The 15,921-nt window shown below is 47.8% G+C and overlaps 1 protein-coding gene and 1 non-coding gene across 2 annotated transcripts in view; both read left to right on the top strand.

Moving 5' to 3' along the window:
• Positions 1-15,921, top strand: part of TRABD2B (TraB domain containing 2B) — a 269,250-nt gene that overhangs the window by 171,614 nt on the left and 81,715 nt on the right. The window lies entirely within an intron of this gene.
• Positions 11,889-11,959, top strand: TRNAG-UCC (transfer RNA glycine (anticodon UCC)). Its single transcript has one exon. It is a non-coding gene; the product is annotated as a tRNA-Gly (tRNA).

The following is a 15,921-nucleotide window of genomic DNA, read 5'->3' as shown; positions in this document are numbered from 1 at the left end:
GACTTATTCTCAGGAGCCCTGGTGGTGCAGTGGTTAAACACTCAGCTGCTAACAGGAAATTTGGCAGTTCGAACTCACCAGCTACTCTGTGGGAAAAAGATGTGGCAGTCTGATTCTGTAAAGATTACAGCCTTGGAATCTCTATGGGGCAGTTCTACTCTGTCCTGTTGGGTCCCTGTGAGTCAGAATCGACTCAATGGCAGTGGGTTTTTTGTGTGTTTTCGGTATGACTTATCCTAGACAATTAGCAAACTGATTGAGTTTTGTTGACTGGGTAGAACATTTCTGCTCCAGTTGCATCTTGATTATATGACCTGAAAGGAAGGAAATCTTAGTCCAGATGCCCAAGGCATCATCCCCAATACTTTTCTTCCCTGATCGAAACAGAACCTGAATTGCTGAAGTGGAAAGATCAGACAAAGGAAGAGAACAGGAACTGTGAAAGTCTCAAGAGAGAGACCAAGGGAGGGTGAGTCATTCAGACACCTTCCAAGTGGTCTCTTCTCCGTTCTTTGGGTTGTGGTGTGACTGATCATGACAGCTCTGTAGGCGAAGGCATTGTTCTGAGAATTTGACATATGTTTTCCTGTTCTGTACCCAAGAGAAGAGAACATTTTACAGTAGAAGCTCAGAAATTTAAGTGACTTGCCCAAAATTACATAGCTGGTAAGTGGCATAGCCAGAGTTGAAGTTCATGGTCTTTCTGACCCAAAAGTCCATGCTTATAAATGTTATATCACATTAATTTGGGGGGACAGGTCAAAATGAGACCAGAGGGAAAAGGAAGTAGTCACAAAATCACTAAGATGATTTGTAAGCCATTGAGGAGCTAGACTTGATCCTATGGAAGCCATTGCAGGGTTTAAACAGGGAGAGGTTATCAGATTCTGTTTTAGAAAGTCTACTCTGGCTACAGCCTGGAGAATAGGTTGCAGGGTGAGTGGCAGAAAGCAGGGAGCCCTGTTAGGAAGCTGTTACTGTTGTCCAGGCAAGAGGGGCTTGGACTTGAGCAGGGCCAGAGGCAATTGAAAAGAAGACTGACTTAAGAACTTCTTAGAGCTTAATAAATATTGGATGGATGGATGGGTGGGTGGATGGATGGATGGATGGTAAGATTCGGGAGGAAAGAGGAATCAAGAATAACTCCCAGAGTAACCCATATTAACCAACATAGTCTGCAAGCAGGCTCCGAGGTATACTCCTGAAGAGCCTTCTGGACTCTGCTTTCTTGCACAACTTTCCTGAAATATGTGGAAAGGTTAGGGGTCAGACAGTATGGAAAATCTCACCAGAGTTACCTCCAACCACCCTTGGGCTTCCAGTTCAGTGATCTCCTTCCTCTGGGGCCCCACTAGACCCAGAGTGCATTTAGAAAGAGACACTGGGTCATGGGAGGCAGAGCTGTCCAAACACAGATGCCGCTGCAGTTGAGATCCAATACTTTCCTGCAAATATTGATCCTGCCCCTTGGCCAAGCCAGGCCACCTTTGGACAATATTGGAGAACATTGATGGGTCTGGGCCCCAGGCTGCAGGCCAAGGAATGTAGACTGACAGGGATCTGTGTTTGCTCATCCCCCAGAGCTTGACATTCCCAGCTTGAGCACCCCGCAGTGAGTGGCCCTCAGGCCTCAATGCCAACCAAGTTCCCCCATTCAGGGTATTTGCACAGAGGCCGCTCTGCTGAGCCTAAATTTATTAGAAAAGGCTTTGCTCTGTTCTGCTCTGCTCTGCTCTGCTCTGCTCTGCTCTGCTCTGCACGTTTCTAGGGTGTGGGAGAGGCTTGCACACCTCCCCCCACCCCTTCCCTTATCTGCCTCACCAGGCTCTGGCTGCCATTGGGAAGTCATGGGAGAGAAACTCTTAAACATCAAAAAGAGAACATGAGAACTCAACTGGGTCTTCAGAGAGGGATTACTCACCATTACCCCCATTTTAGAGATGACCAAGAAAAATATACTTTGAATCACTGAGCTTTGGGGAGGGTGTTATGAGCTTTGGAGTCAAAGACACCTGGACTTGAGTCCTGGCTATGCCATTTGCTGATAAAGTGAACTTGGGCAATTTACTTACCTAAAGCCCCCATCTCCTCATCTGCAGAGTGGAGATAAAAATCATACCTTCTCCTAGGAGACTGAGACCATATATAAGTGCCTGAAGCATGCTGGTGCTCTAGAAACAGAAATGGGTCAGTCATCTCAACCAGAGCTAAGGGCTGTCACAACTGGCTTTGAGAGTGTGCTAGTTCTACTGAGAAATGAAGCTCCTAAAGAGTTCTGGCCAGACATGCCCAACAGTGGCTGGGTTTGCAGCAAAGGGTGGCCCTGGCAAGCTGCAAAGAAGGCTCAGATTCTTGGCATGGTATGGCCACCTGGGGCCTGTTCCCAGCTCTCTGAAACAGGCTCACACCATTCAAAGGCGATCGTGAAAATGAATCCCATAGTGGGTTGGGAGGTGCAGGGAGACAGGAACTCAATTCTGTTCATGGTCAGTTAGATTATTTTGGCCCAGAATGCTAGTCTCCGACAGCAACAAAGGCGGCCTTAGAATCCTTGTGAGTGAGGCTCCATGGGACAGGCGGCCCCTGTGGCCTCACCATTAGCTCTGCCCTGAGCCCTTCCTCCTCTCCTCCTCCTCTGTCTCAGGCCATGTTCTGGGCCCAGCTCTGTCCAGAGCCCCCCGAGAAGACTCAGTTATGTGTCTTGTGGATGTTTGAGTTTGGGGTTATTTTTTAGATAATTTCTATTTATGTTTTGCTTTCCCAGCTTAGCTCTTAGCCCAGAGCCTGAAATGCCTTTAGACAACTTCCCCAACTTTTGCTTGTGCTGCTTTCTGGTTGCTCTTTTGTCATTTCTAAAGCACTTTTTAAGGACCTACTATGTTAATCATTGTGAGGAATCCGAATTCCAGAACACTTAACTGTGCTCATGAGGAAACTGTTCATAGATCAAAATGCAATTGTTCAGACAGAACAAGGGTATACTGCTTGGTTTAAAGACAGGAAAGATGTGTGTCGGGGTTGTATCCTTTCACCGTATCTATTCAATCTGTATGCTGAGCAAATAATCTGAGAAGCTGGACTATATGAAGAAGAATGGGGCAGGCATCAGGATTGGAGGAAGACTTATTAACAACCCGCGTTATGCAAGTGACACAACCTTGTTTGCTAAAAGTGAAGGGGACTTGAAGCACTTACTGATGAAGATCAAAGACCACAGCCTTCAGTATGGATTACACCTCAACATAAAACAAAAACCCTCACAACTGGACCAATAAGTAACATGATAAATGGAGAAAAGATTGAGGTTGTCAAAGATTTCATTTTACTTGGATCCATAATCAACACCCATGGAAACAGCACTAAAGAAATCAAAAGACACATTGCATTGGGCAAATCTGCTGCAAAAGACCTCTTTAAAGTGTTGAAAAACAAAGATGTCATCTTGAAGACTAAGGTGTGCCTGAACCAAGCCATGGTATTTTCAATCGCCTCATGATGGGAAGGCTGGACAATGATTGAGGAAGACTGAAGAAGAATTGACGACTCTGAATTGTGGCGTCGGCGAAGAATATTGAATATACCATGAATTGCCAAAAGAACAAAAAAAACCTGTCTTGGAAGAAGTATAACCAGAATGCTCTTAGAAGCAAGGATGGCAAGACTGCGTCTTACATACTTTGAACATGTTGTCAAGAGGGATCAGTCCCTGGAGAAGGGACTGACGCTTGGTAAAGTACAGGGTCACTGGAGAAGAGGAAGACCCTCAACGAGATGGATTGACACAGTGGCTGCAACAATGGGGTCAAACGTAACAATTGTGAGCATGGCGCGGGACCAGGCAGTATTTCGTTCTGTGGTACTTAGTGTCACTATGAGTCGGAATCAACTCAACGGCACCCAACAACAATAGCATGTTAGTTGTGTTGATTAGAAGTATAGATTCTGAAGCCAGATGGCCTGGGTTTGAATGCCACCAGGCACATAGTAGCTGAGTTACCTTGGGCTCTTCTCTGGACTTCTCTCAGACTCACCTTCCTAATCAATAAAATGATAATGCTAATATCTCTGCCTCATAGCATTGTTGGGAGGGTTCAATTGACTTGATAGCAATGGGTTTGGTTTTTATTTTATTTATTTTTGTTTAGTACTTAGTAGGGGGGTTTGATTCCTGGCCAATGTGCCTCATGTGCAGCCACCACCAGTCTGTGGTGGAGGCTTGCATGTTGCTATGGTGCTGAGCAGGTTTCAGCAGAGCTTCCAGACTAAGATGGACTAGAAAGTAAAGGCCTGGCAATCTACTTCCAAAAATCAGCCAATGAAACCATGTGGATCACAGCAGCCTGATTTGCCGCTGATCATGGGGATGGTGTAAGACCAGGCAGTGTTTCGTTCCATTGTGCATGGGGTCACCAGGAGTTAGGGGCCAACTCAGTGGCAGCTAACAACAACAACAACAGTGCCTAGTAAGTCAATGTCTGTAATGTGTGTGTACACACACACATCATCATCATCACACTCATCACACTTATCCTCACAATGGCTTTGTGCAGTTGGGATTATCACTCTGGTTACAGTTGGGGACACTGAGTATCACTTGTCTAAGTTCACTTGAGGAAACCCTGGTGGCATAGTGGTTAAGCTCTATGGCTGCCAACCAAAGGGACAGCAGTTTGAATCCGCCAGGCGCTCCTTGGAAACTCTATAGGGCCGTTCTACTTTGTCCTATAGGGTCGCTGTGAGTAGGAATCAACTCGATGGCACTGGGTTTGGTTTTGGGTTTTAAGGTCACTTGAACAGAAGCCTCTGACTCTAGAAAACTATCTGATATTTCTTCAACTTGAGCACAGTTCAAAAGAAGATCTAGATTTCTTGCTAAGCATAATGTCAAAAATCAATCTCTCTCTTTTTCTGTGCCCTCCTCCCATTATCCACCCTCTCAATCTATGACTAAACTCTGTATGTACCATTCTGCATGCTGAGATGTGTTCTTATGACCCTCCCTAAACTGGTGGACATGGTTATTACCCCTGAGGAGGCCTTGATATTTAAGAGGCCAGGTTCCCATTTTGATGATTTATTATTCATAATTTTTAAGGTGTTAACGAGCTACTTCAGTTCTTGAGTACTGGGGTGGGAGGTAGAGGGTAGGATGGGAAGGAGAGTAATAAGCATATGGAAGAATCCAAGAAGCCTGAGACAGAGAGATGGGGTCTGTCAACCAGTTCAGTCCTCTTTGAGCTCCGGTCCTTTCTGGTCATTCCCAGGTATAAAGTCCATATAGAGGAGGCAGAATGAGCGAGAAGATGCTGAATGTGAACAGACACCCACATGGGAGTTGTTCATTCTCCCCCTTCCTTCTGCAGTTCCTCACTTAGTTGTTCAACCAACACTCATTCACCCCCTGGTCTGAGCCAAGTCCCAAACCGGATAATGGGGCCCAGAGAGGGAAGAGGATGGACCGGGAGAGACCCGGGGCCAAATCTCAGCTCTGCTGAGTAAGTGCGGTGTGTGTGAGAGTATGGGATGAGGAGATGGCCAAGAAGACTTCCCAAAGGAGGGGAAAGGCAGCCAGGATTGGAAGATGGGCTGTGATTAGGATAGATAGTGGGCTGGGGGCGTGTGAGCAAAGGCAGAGATAAGGGCCAATGGGTGACATGCAGCCTTCACTAAGCTGGCTAAGTGGGTGCTCCTCTGTTTGGTCAGTAAGAAGGCCATATTTGGGGGTGATCTCTGGCTCCTCTCCTGTCTTCTGTACCGGCCAAACTGTTGTTGCCCTTGTCTAACTGGGAAACTCCCTTCTCTTAGAAGGGCTAGGTCAAGGATCTCTTCTGGGAAGTTGATCCTGACCACAACCCTCCCCAGTCTCCACTTTATTGGAGATTCTAGGGTATCTTTCATTTGTCTCAGTTTGAATTCCCCCAGAAGTAGACCTTAAGTGAAAGATTTGAGTACAAGTAGTTTTACTGGGAACCAAGGGACATGGGGAAGTGAGACAATAAAGGGTTTACTACAGAACAAATAATTATTGTGGGCAGATGAGCTCAATGTGCTAGGATACTCTGGAAAAGGGTGTAGAAAATACACCTCAGAATTATCCTACCCAAGAGGCAAGTGAGCTATTTATACTCCCATTTCTGTCAGCTGTTGGTTCAGCAGGCCTCAGCACTGGCCTGATCAGGCAGATTGGGATTTGGTGGCTAGAGAAAGCCTCAGGCAAAGAAACAGATGCAAGCAGTAGAAAATTGGCCAGTGTGCATAGGAGTGGCTAAGAGTGAGGGAATATGGGTGGGGCACCAATGGTATCTGTCATGGAAACATCCTGTACTTCCATCTGTCACTGCATACATGGTACTGGCCTGTAGTCATCTGTTTTCTTCTCTCTCTCTGCTAGCCCATAGCTCCTTCAGGGCAGAATCTCTTCTATTGATCACAGCATAGGGCTCATAGATACTCAGTGAATGTTCATTCAACGGATCAGTCTAGATTCTTAGACTTCTATTCTTTCAAGGTGTGAAGGGGCCTTTAGGGTCATTTTGGCCAACTTTCATATGATGTTTGTGTCTTTTCCTCAACTTCCAGCCACAACTTGCACAGCACTCTTGTCAGCAAGCTCAGCTCCACCGGGGACAGCCTACGCCTTCATGAGACAGCTCTGACTGTAGAAAGTCCTTCATCACCCATAATCTATGGCCACTGACTCTGTGTCCAGGCCTTTGTCCCCTGGCCTGGCTGAGAAGGATTGGGCCAGCTCCTTCAGGAAGTCTGGAGCATCCTCTGAGAGCACATGGCTAGCTGAAGGTTCCCCCAGAAGCCAAACCTCCTGTGCCATGCCCCATTGACACAGTTGGCTGTGGTGCAGCCACCTCCAAGCTGAGGGTGGGAAACAGCTTTTCTTCTGCATAAACAAATAGCTGAAAGACCTAAGCTGAGGGAATTTGATCTAGGCTGAACACCTCAGATTTGCAATTCTCCTATGAGTCTGTGGCCAGCACTGGCCAAATCTGCAGCTTCTTCTGGAAGGAACAGGCCTGTGAAAAGCCAGGTTGTGCCAGATGTCCCATCAGGGGATTCCACTTTTGACTGCAGGGGGTGGGGACTGAGCAAGAAGGCAGTTGTGTAACCCCAGGTGCTGACGGCAGCCGTAGAAGTACAAAACCACTGAGTGGGAGCCAAGTTCGCTTGCCTCAGGGGCCAGGCTTGCCCTGTTGTCCCCAGTCCCAGCTCCTACAACTCATCCATCTTGTCACCCAGCAAACCAATCTTATAAGCTCTCACATGGTCGAACAAAACCCTCCCAACATCCCCACTATATGCTAGGCCCTGTGCCAAGCTTTGGAGGTATAGAAGTAAAGATGAACTCTGTCATCTCAGAACCTACATTCTAGCTATTTGGGCCTTTGAGAGGTACCCATAAGTAAGTAGGGAAGAACTTGGAACTGGGAGTCAGAGAGTTGGCAAAGAAACACGCCCTCGTAACGCTTGACTAAACCCCCTAAACTGCTCTGACCCTCCGTTGTCTCCTCTGTAACCTAGGACTAAAAGGCTGCTGTGGAGCTCAAATTAGGCATTGTACATGACAGCTGTAACTACCATGCATACATGTAAAGGATTGCTAGTTGTGGGCCCAAAGTCATGAAGGTGGCTGTGGACTTTCAGGAAGCTGTGGCCATAGGAGTGATAATTAGGTACATGGTGACTATCCGAGAAAACAAACTACCCCTTTCCTTTTTGCTCAAGGACACATGGTCAAAAAAGGCAGCCATGGAGCCAAGTTCTGGTTGGCCACGATTCACTATCTTTCGTTTGCTATTGAGGAATTGCAGGTGGCTGGGAAATTGCCCTAGGCTGGGGGTCAAGTTACACGTCATGTCACTGTGCTCAGCTCAGTGCTTTGCACATGTTGAGCGTTCAGGGAATATTGGCTGGCCTCAATTTCCTCACTTGTTTAATGGTTAAATCAGAAGATTTCGAAAGTACTTTTAGTTAACTCTTCTGTGATATTATGACTGTGACTCTGTTATTTTTGGTTTCCCTGTGGGCTGGAGACCAGGGTCCAGTCCTGCATACTTGGTACAGTTGATCCTGTCATAGTCTGAGTCTTGATCTTGGTCACAGCCTGAGCCTTGATTCTGGCCTTAGCCAGAGTCCTGATCATGGCCACAGCTAGAGCCCTGATCCTGGTCATAGGCTGAGTCCTGATTGTGGCCACAGCTGGAGCCCTGATTCTGGTCATAGGCTGAGACCTGACCTTGGTCATAGACTGGGCTCTGATCCTGGTCATAGTCTGAGCCCTGAGCAGGCCACAGCCTGAGTCCTGGTCCTGGTCACAGACTGATTATGGGAATGTGGATGAATCAGTGCACATCATTCCTATGACAGGGATCACGCCTAAAATTTGGGATCCCCTCTCCTCAGCACTCCACCTCTCATTAAGGGGCTGAATTATTTGACATTTCAGGTTGGCCTTTCATCACAGCAGAAACAACAACCCTCTTTCTCTGTTCGTTTTTGTGGTCTGAAGGCTGGTGGCCTGGGGCAGGAGGAGGCCATCTTCTCCTGTCTTGCTTCCTTTGGGAGCAACAGAATAAAATAGGGGTGTGGGGCCGTGCAGCCTTGACAGATGTATCACTCAGAAGAATCTATCTTAAGTTCCAGGGCTGCAGGTAGCTGGAAGTTATGGCATCGGCCCTGCCCCATGTCATTAATAAAGGAAAATTCTCCCTCTCTGGGTGAGGACATTTTTCACTGGAGTCTGAGGGCTGTAATGAGGCGCTATCAAAGCCCCAGCGTGCCGTATGAATTTTATATGCCCTGTTTCCTACAAGTTCTGAACAGCTCAGCCGATTTATAAGGTAATGATTTTTCCATCCATAATTTCTTTCGTATGATTTTTGTAATGTGGACATTTCCCTCTCCTGGCTGGGCCGTGCACAGTCTAGTCAAGTGAATTAGGACAGTGTGGAGAGGGGAGACCATTTTCTGAAGCCCAAATCAGTGTGAAAGAGCTGCAGAGCGCTCGAGAGGGTACAAGGGAATACCCAGTCCAGCCCCCACCTACTGCTTCCTCCCTGAGCCACCTTGGGCAAGCGATCTCCCCCTGCTGGGCCTGGGTTTCCCCATTAGTCCAGCAGGAGGGCACTATTTGAAATCAATCTAAATAAGAATGTCAAAAACAATTCAATTCATATCAACCCTACACTTATTTTTTGCATAACTGCCATGTGCCAGGCATTAGAGGTCATGCTCTTGCATAGTGCCAGACAATTAATGAGAGCAAAATAATTGCTGGACATTGGAAGCACAGGGGTGATTTTAATAAGGGCCTTCCCTCCAACAGGGAAGAGTTCTGTGAAACAAGCTGCATGTTTTGGGAACACAGAGGTGACTGATCCTTTCCGAAGGAACTGGGAAGGCTTCATGGAGGAGGTCCTTGCAAAGGGCACCAGGAAGGATGAATCGTTTTGCCTGGCCAGGAAGAACCCATTTCAGACTTTTTCCATGGGGGTGCTATCCCCTCCAAGCCCAGCCAGGGCCTTAGCAGTGGGTCCAGTTTCCCGGGGGGCAGGACCACCTCCAAGTTCCTCCTGTAACACTCTAGAGAAGGAGCTGGTTCCAGAAAAAGCTGTATTCTTTCTTCCTTCCCAAGGCCAACGCCTCCTCTCCAGATGCTCCAGTGGGGAGGACGTTGGAGCAGAAACACCTGAGAGACGCCCCTGCACACCCATAAATCTGTCCCTCTCCTTCCTTTGATCTGGACACTCCTGTCTCTCTAGGATCATTGCCCGGGAGGTAGCTATTGAACAAGGGTCAGAGGGCACCCAGGCCTCATTTTTGAGTGAGTGTGTGAGTATGTGTGTGTGCGTGCGTGTGTGTGACCCTAACCTGGACTGCCTTGTGTTATGCCAGAGTGTCTTACAGGATGTGAGTCACTCCCATTATAGGCAGGTGCTACAGCCCCATATGGCCACCCATCGAACTGTGAAAAACCCAGTGAGTCCCCCAGGGGTTTGGTATGTAGGTCCCAGTGAGATCCTACAGGGATTTTTTTTTTTCCTTTTTTTCCCTAAATTGACCAGATGTGTTGGCATCCCCAAGACCCAGCCTCCATATTCCCTGTGCCCCACTCTCACTATCACAGTCACCTCCCTGGCGCCTCAGGGGAAGGCACAGATATCTGCCCTTCAGAAAGTGAGGAAAGCAAGCCAGAACACTGAGGCCCCCAGAACAGATGGAGCTCCATGCAGCCCCATGGTCATGCAGCACATTGGAGAACAGGATCAGAGCTCAGGTCTTACGACCCCTGGACCAGGGCCTTTTCTACCACATCTGCTTCTTTTTCCTGCCCAGGTCCAAGCCAAGCCCATTTCACAGATCAGCTGGGTGGGCACTTGGGCCCAGTGGAGATGGAGGTGAGGATGGAGCAGCCCTTGGCATCACTCTTTCCCACTTCTCCTCTGAAGTTGGTACATTTCTCCTGGAAAGAAAAGCCACTTCAACTTTCCTGTAATAAAGTTTTCTAATTAAGTGAAGGGGAAGCATACTGAATGTATTAACCATTTTTAGCTATATATTGCCTCTTTTTTTTTTTTTAAAGCTCCTGCATTGAGAGGCTTTAGGAGTCTTTGCAGAGCAGCTGTTAAAGTATTGCCATAAAGCCAGACATGGGATGTTCATATGCCTGCCCACTCACCCAGGCCTGCTTTCCAAATGCATAAAGACAGCACTTCCCACTCACTGCCCCCCCACTCACCTCCCATCCCTCCCCCCCACCCCCCACCCCGACTTGCTCAGCAGGCAGGTCAGCCCTGGAGAAGGAAAACCCACTGGGTGAATCTGAAAGAAAACTCAGTTCCTTCAGAAAGCATTTACTAAGCACCTACTATCTGCCATGTATTATTCTGGGAATTTTAAGTTGAATAAAACACGTTAATTGCCCTTAAGAAACCTACATTTTAATGGGAACTAAACACATTAGGAGGAAATTACTCAGATTATAAAAACACATTCCTCACTATACAAAACCAACAATTCCTCAACAGCCGCGCTGCCTCTGGACATATACTCACGCACCTTATAACCAAAGCCTCTGAAGACACACTGTGAACACCCACGCATACAAGGAATTTGCTGCGGCTGCCTCTGGGGAAAGATAACGCCTCATTACTGTTATTAGTCTCATTGTCATTAATAGCCAGTTCTAGAGTCAGACTTCCTCGGTCTGTATCCCAGCGCCATTTACTGTATGACCGTAGGCAAATTACATTTCTGTGCCTCAGTCTCCTCATCTGTAAAATGAGAATAACAGTGCCAACGACCATAGATTGTTTTGAAGATTAGCAGAGGTCATGCTCTTAGCACAGTGCCAGACACTTAATAAGAGCAAAATAATTGCTAGCTATTGCTGTTGCTATTATCCTAATTTTAAAGAAGAGAAAATTGTAGCATAAAAAAAAAAAATAGGGAGGGAAAATATGTCAGAGTAAGGTTAGATCAGAGACCAAGCTCAGAACCAAAACTCTAGACTGATATCAATCACTAACAGGCTGATGGACCAGGCACTTTCCCTCTGATGGGAAGGTGAGCTTTGCCTGTAGGAGGAAAGGGTGGGGCAGAGGCTGTTGGAATGCAGGGGGCAAACTAGTCACAAACACGCACCTGGTCAGTGTGTGGAGATTGATGGCTGGGGATAGTGATGCCTCGTGGATGCTTGTGTGGGTGGAATCCTCTTCCATATCTCCACCCACCTTGGAAGGTGTCACCTGCTGGTGACTGGTGTGGGGATCTCCTGCCCTGGGGAGAGAAATCTTGAAGAGCCTACATTCTTGCATTCTAAGGTCCCATCGCTCCTGAGAGGCTGATCTGAGCATCTAGTTCAAGGGATCTAAGCTTCATTGGTGGTTCAGTAGTAGAATTCTTGCCTTCCATGCAGGAGACCTGGGTTCAATTCCCAGCCAATGCACTTCATGTGCAGCCATGCCAGTGGAGGCTTGTGTATTGCTGTGATGCTGAACCGGTTTCTGCAGAGCTTCCAGACTAAGACAGACTGGGAAGGAAGGCCTGCTGATCTACTTCTGAAAATCAGCCAGTGAAAACCCTATGGATCACAATGGCCTAATCCTCAGCCGATTGTGGGGATGGCGAGGACTGGTAGCATTTCATCCCATTGTACATGGTGTCGCCATGATTCAGGGACAAACTCAGTGGCGGCTAACAACAACAACAAGCTTCTGTGAATGTCACCCAAGCCCATGTGCCTTTGCTTCCACTGCCTGGAATTCTTTTACCCTTGATTCCTGCCTTTTGAAATCTTACTCATCCTTCTGGGCTCAACAGATGTTCCTGAATCCACACTCCTCTCCTCAGGGCTCACACTGTGTCATGATTTTACCTTCTTGAAGCACTTAGCTCATTTGGCCTCATCCCTAGGAGCAGTTTCTGCCCATCTTTTGCATTTCTCTGGAATGTGAGGACCATACCTCTGCACACCTGAGTTCTACTCAGCACAGGGCCGGGTCCAATAGATGTTTGTTGAACTGATAAGGATTTGAGTTGGAGGATAGGAGGGTGCCTGGGCAGTGGGAGAAACACATTGCGATGACATGAGCAGAAGGCACAGAAGAGATGAACTTCCCCCACATCCCAGCTGGGCTGCCAGCCAGCCTTGGACTGGTCCCAAGACACGTGGACCTTGTCTGAGAAGGTGGCCCCCAAGAACCACCCTCCTTCCCCACTACTGAGCAGGCATGGACACACACAACTCTTGTGGGCTCTGGGAGAAAGAGGCCCATTCAAAGGGTGGCCTATAAAATCTCTTAGCTCGCACTCAGAGGCTTATATCACTCTTAAAGTGTGGTCAGCACAGTGTTATTGCACTGGGGCTTCAGGGGACGGTGACATGATTTACTTGTGTAATTAACTGGTTGCTGTTCCCAAACTCTGAGCAAACACAGTGCACTTGGCTGAAATTACCTGCTTCCGAGCTCCAGCTTTTCCTGGTGAGGTTCAAAAACATTCCAGGCTTAGGGCTAAAGTCGGCTTCTAGTGGAGTTTTCTTCCCTGGGTTATGGGCCTGGAGCTGCGTGCTCATCTGAAGAGATTCAACAGCCCTGGCCGTTCAGTTTCCAAAAAGACTCGTTTTGAGATGGCATCTTGGGAGAGAAGTAAATTACGTTGTGTTTGGTTCTCTCCACTAGCAGGTTTTGTACGTACCTCATCTATTTTCTCCCATGAGGGAGTCTTATTGTCAGCAGCTTTTGACACAGCTGATAACTCCTTCTTCTTGAAACAATTTTTTACTTGACATTCGGGCCACCACTCTCTCTTCATTCCCTACCTGACTGGCACTCTTTCATGGTATTCTAGGTGGTTCTTCCTCATGTCCCTAACATTTACACATCAAGTGCTCCAGGACTCCATCCTCAAACCTCTTTTCCGTCTTTACTCATTTTTAAAGTCATCTTCCAAATTTGTACCTCCATCTTGGACTCTTCTCTTGAACAATAGACTCATTGAACATGAGTTGTTTCTTTGATATCTCTATCTGGTTGTCTAGCAGGCCCCTTAAACTTAGCACATCTAAAACCAAATTCTGATTCTTCCTGTACCCACAACCCTGCTCCTCCCATATTCTTCTCCATCTTGGGAAATGGAGCCTCCATTCCAGCAGTTGCTCAGGCCAGAACAACTGGCCTCATCCTTCACTCCTGTTTTCCTTTCACACCCCACATCCAGTTCATCAGCAGATTCTGCGGCTCAACCTCCGCAGTCTATCCAGAACAGCCTCTTCTCACTGTCTCAGACTCTACCTCCCTCATCCAAAGCCCACTTCTCTGCCCTGGGCCACTACAGTAGCCCCACACCTGGTCTCCCTGCTTCTGCCCTTGCCCCCCGCCGCCCCCGCCATGTTCTGTTGCCCACACAGAACTCATAGTTAACGTTTTAAAATACCAGTTGGCTCTCATCACTCCCAGTGAAACTCCCTTCAGCGGCTGCCACCTCACTCTGAGGAAATGCCAGTGTCCTCATGATGGCCTAAGGTCCTACAAGAAAATCACACACCCTACTCCCATCCCACACTGTTACTGCTCTGAACTCATCTAACACTTTCTCCTCCCCCGACTTCTCTTTCACTGAACTTCGGCCATACTGGCCTTCGTGCTGTTCCTTGGACGTGCCAACCATACTCCCTTCTCACATTAGTCTCTTTGTCTAGAACATTCTTCATATATACTCCATGGCTGCTCTCTCACCCCCTTCAGACCTCTGTTCAAATGCCCCCTTCTCAGTGAGGGCTTCCTTGACCACACTAAATAAAAAAGCACACAACCCTACCCCACCCACCTGATCCCCCTCACCCTGCTTTCTGTGTCTCCATAGTGGTTACCACCATTCAACATATGACTATGAATTGTTTAATTCACAGTCTTTCCCACTAGGATGTAATCTCCATGTGTTACAGAGTTTGCTTATTTTATTCCCTGCCGTATCCAGAATTTAGAGCAGTTTCTGAATGGAATCAGCACATGCATATGAATGAATCATCCAATCAATCATTCAGTAAGTGTTATAGGGAGTCCTTGGGTGGGGCAAAAGGGAAAACCCTTGACTATTAACTGGAAAGTTGCGGGGTCAAACACACCCAGAGGCACCTTAGAAGAAAGGCCTGGCAATCTGCTTCCAAAAGGTCACAGCCTTAAAAACCCTACGGAGTGCAGTTCTACTCTGAAACACATGGGGTCGCCATGAGTTGGAATTGACTTGACGACAACTGGTGTGTAAGTGTTATAGAGCAGGAAAATGAAGCTCAGAGAAGTAAATTGCTTGCCCAAGGCCACATAGCTAGTAAGAGCCAGGCTGGGAATGAAATCCAGCTCTGGCTGACTTCTTTTTTCTGTCATGGAACGCCTCTTTTCTTTCCCGGGGTTTGGACTTCCAATCACAACACCTGAAAGCTTTCTGCAGAGACTGGTGCTGCGGGAAGAGGAAGCGTATGTCTGGAGGACTAGCTCCTTGCCTCTCAGAGATCGCAACCCAGGAGAGGGACCAGGCAGAGTAATGAAAGCAAGGCAGGGGGGTTGGGGAGATGCTCTGGAAGGGGGACTCAACTTTTAGAGGCAGCCTGGGGGTGTTTGGAGTCTCATGCCCAGAGGCAGAGCTTCCTTACAGGTGAGCCAAAACATGATCCCCTGAGTCCTGGGGGTGGCCAGGGCCGAGGACTAATGGCTTGCAACTAAGAGCAGCCTCTGCTTTTATCCCAGCTTGCTCTACCATATTGTCATTTTCCATGTGGGGCTGGATGGAGAAAAGTTTGGATAGTGAGCCTAATACCAAACAGCTGCGATGTACCAGGCACTTTCTACAAGTCTTTTGCTTAAATTTTCGCAACAACACATTCTGTTATCAATGAGGAGAAGAGGACTGGGGAAGCCCTGCAGGACCTGGCTCATGACCCCTGCCTCTGGGGAATCTTCCTTCTGTGCCACTTTGCCCCTCCCCAAGCTGAGGTAATTGCTGCCTTCTGTGTGCCTCCCCTGCCCCTCTGTCCATACTTCTCCCACTGGGCTGCGATCTCCTTAGCAGGTACAGCCCCTGACCCATCCCCTACACCCCTGCACCTCTCAGAGGGCCTGGTAAGTGGCAAGAGTCTGATGACATGGATGGGTTGTGTGACTATTCAGAGTTACCAACCAAGTAGGTGACAGCTCTGGGATTCAGACCCTGACGTGATGCCTCTGCAGACTTGGGAACCGATGAAGACCTTGTGTCCAGGGAAGCAAGGAGTCTTGTCTTGTTTCTGCAGCATCTGGTATACTTTTGTTGGACTGGGGAGGGGACTCAGTTTACCTTGGGAGATGAGATGGGTAATCCAGACTGGGCACTGGATTCTGGTGAGAAGGCCCAGAAGGCCCTCGTATCAAACCA

This window comes from Elephas maximus, chromosome 3, assembly GCF_024166365.1.
Source record: "Elephas maximus indicus isolate mEleMax1 chromosome 3, mEleMax1 primary haplotype, whole genome shotgun sequence".
Lineage (NCBI taxonomy): Eukaryota > Metazoa > Chordata > Mammalia > Proboscidea > Elephantidae > Elephas > Elephas maximus.
This window is presented reverse-complemented; position numbering and strand designations above follow the sequence as displayed.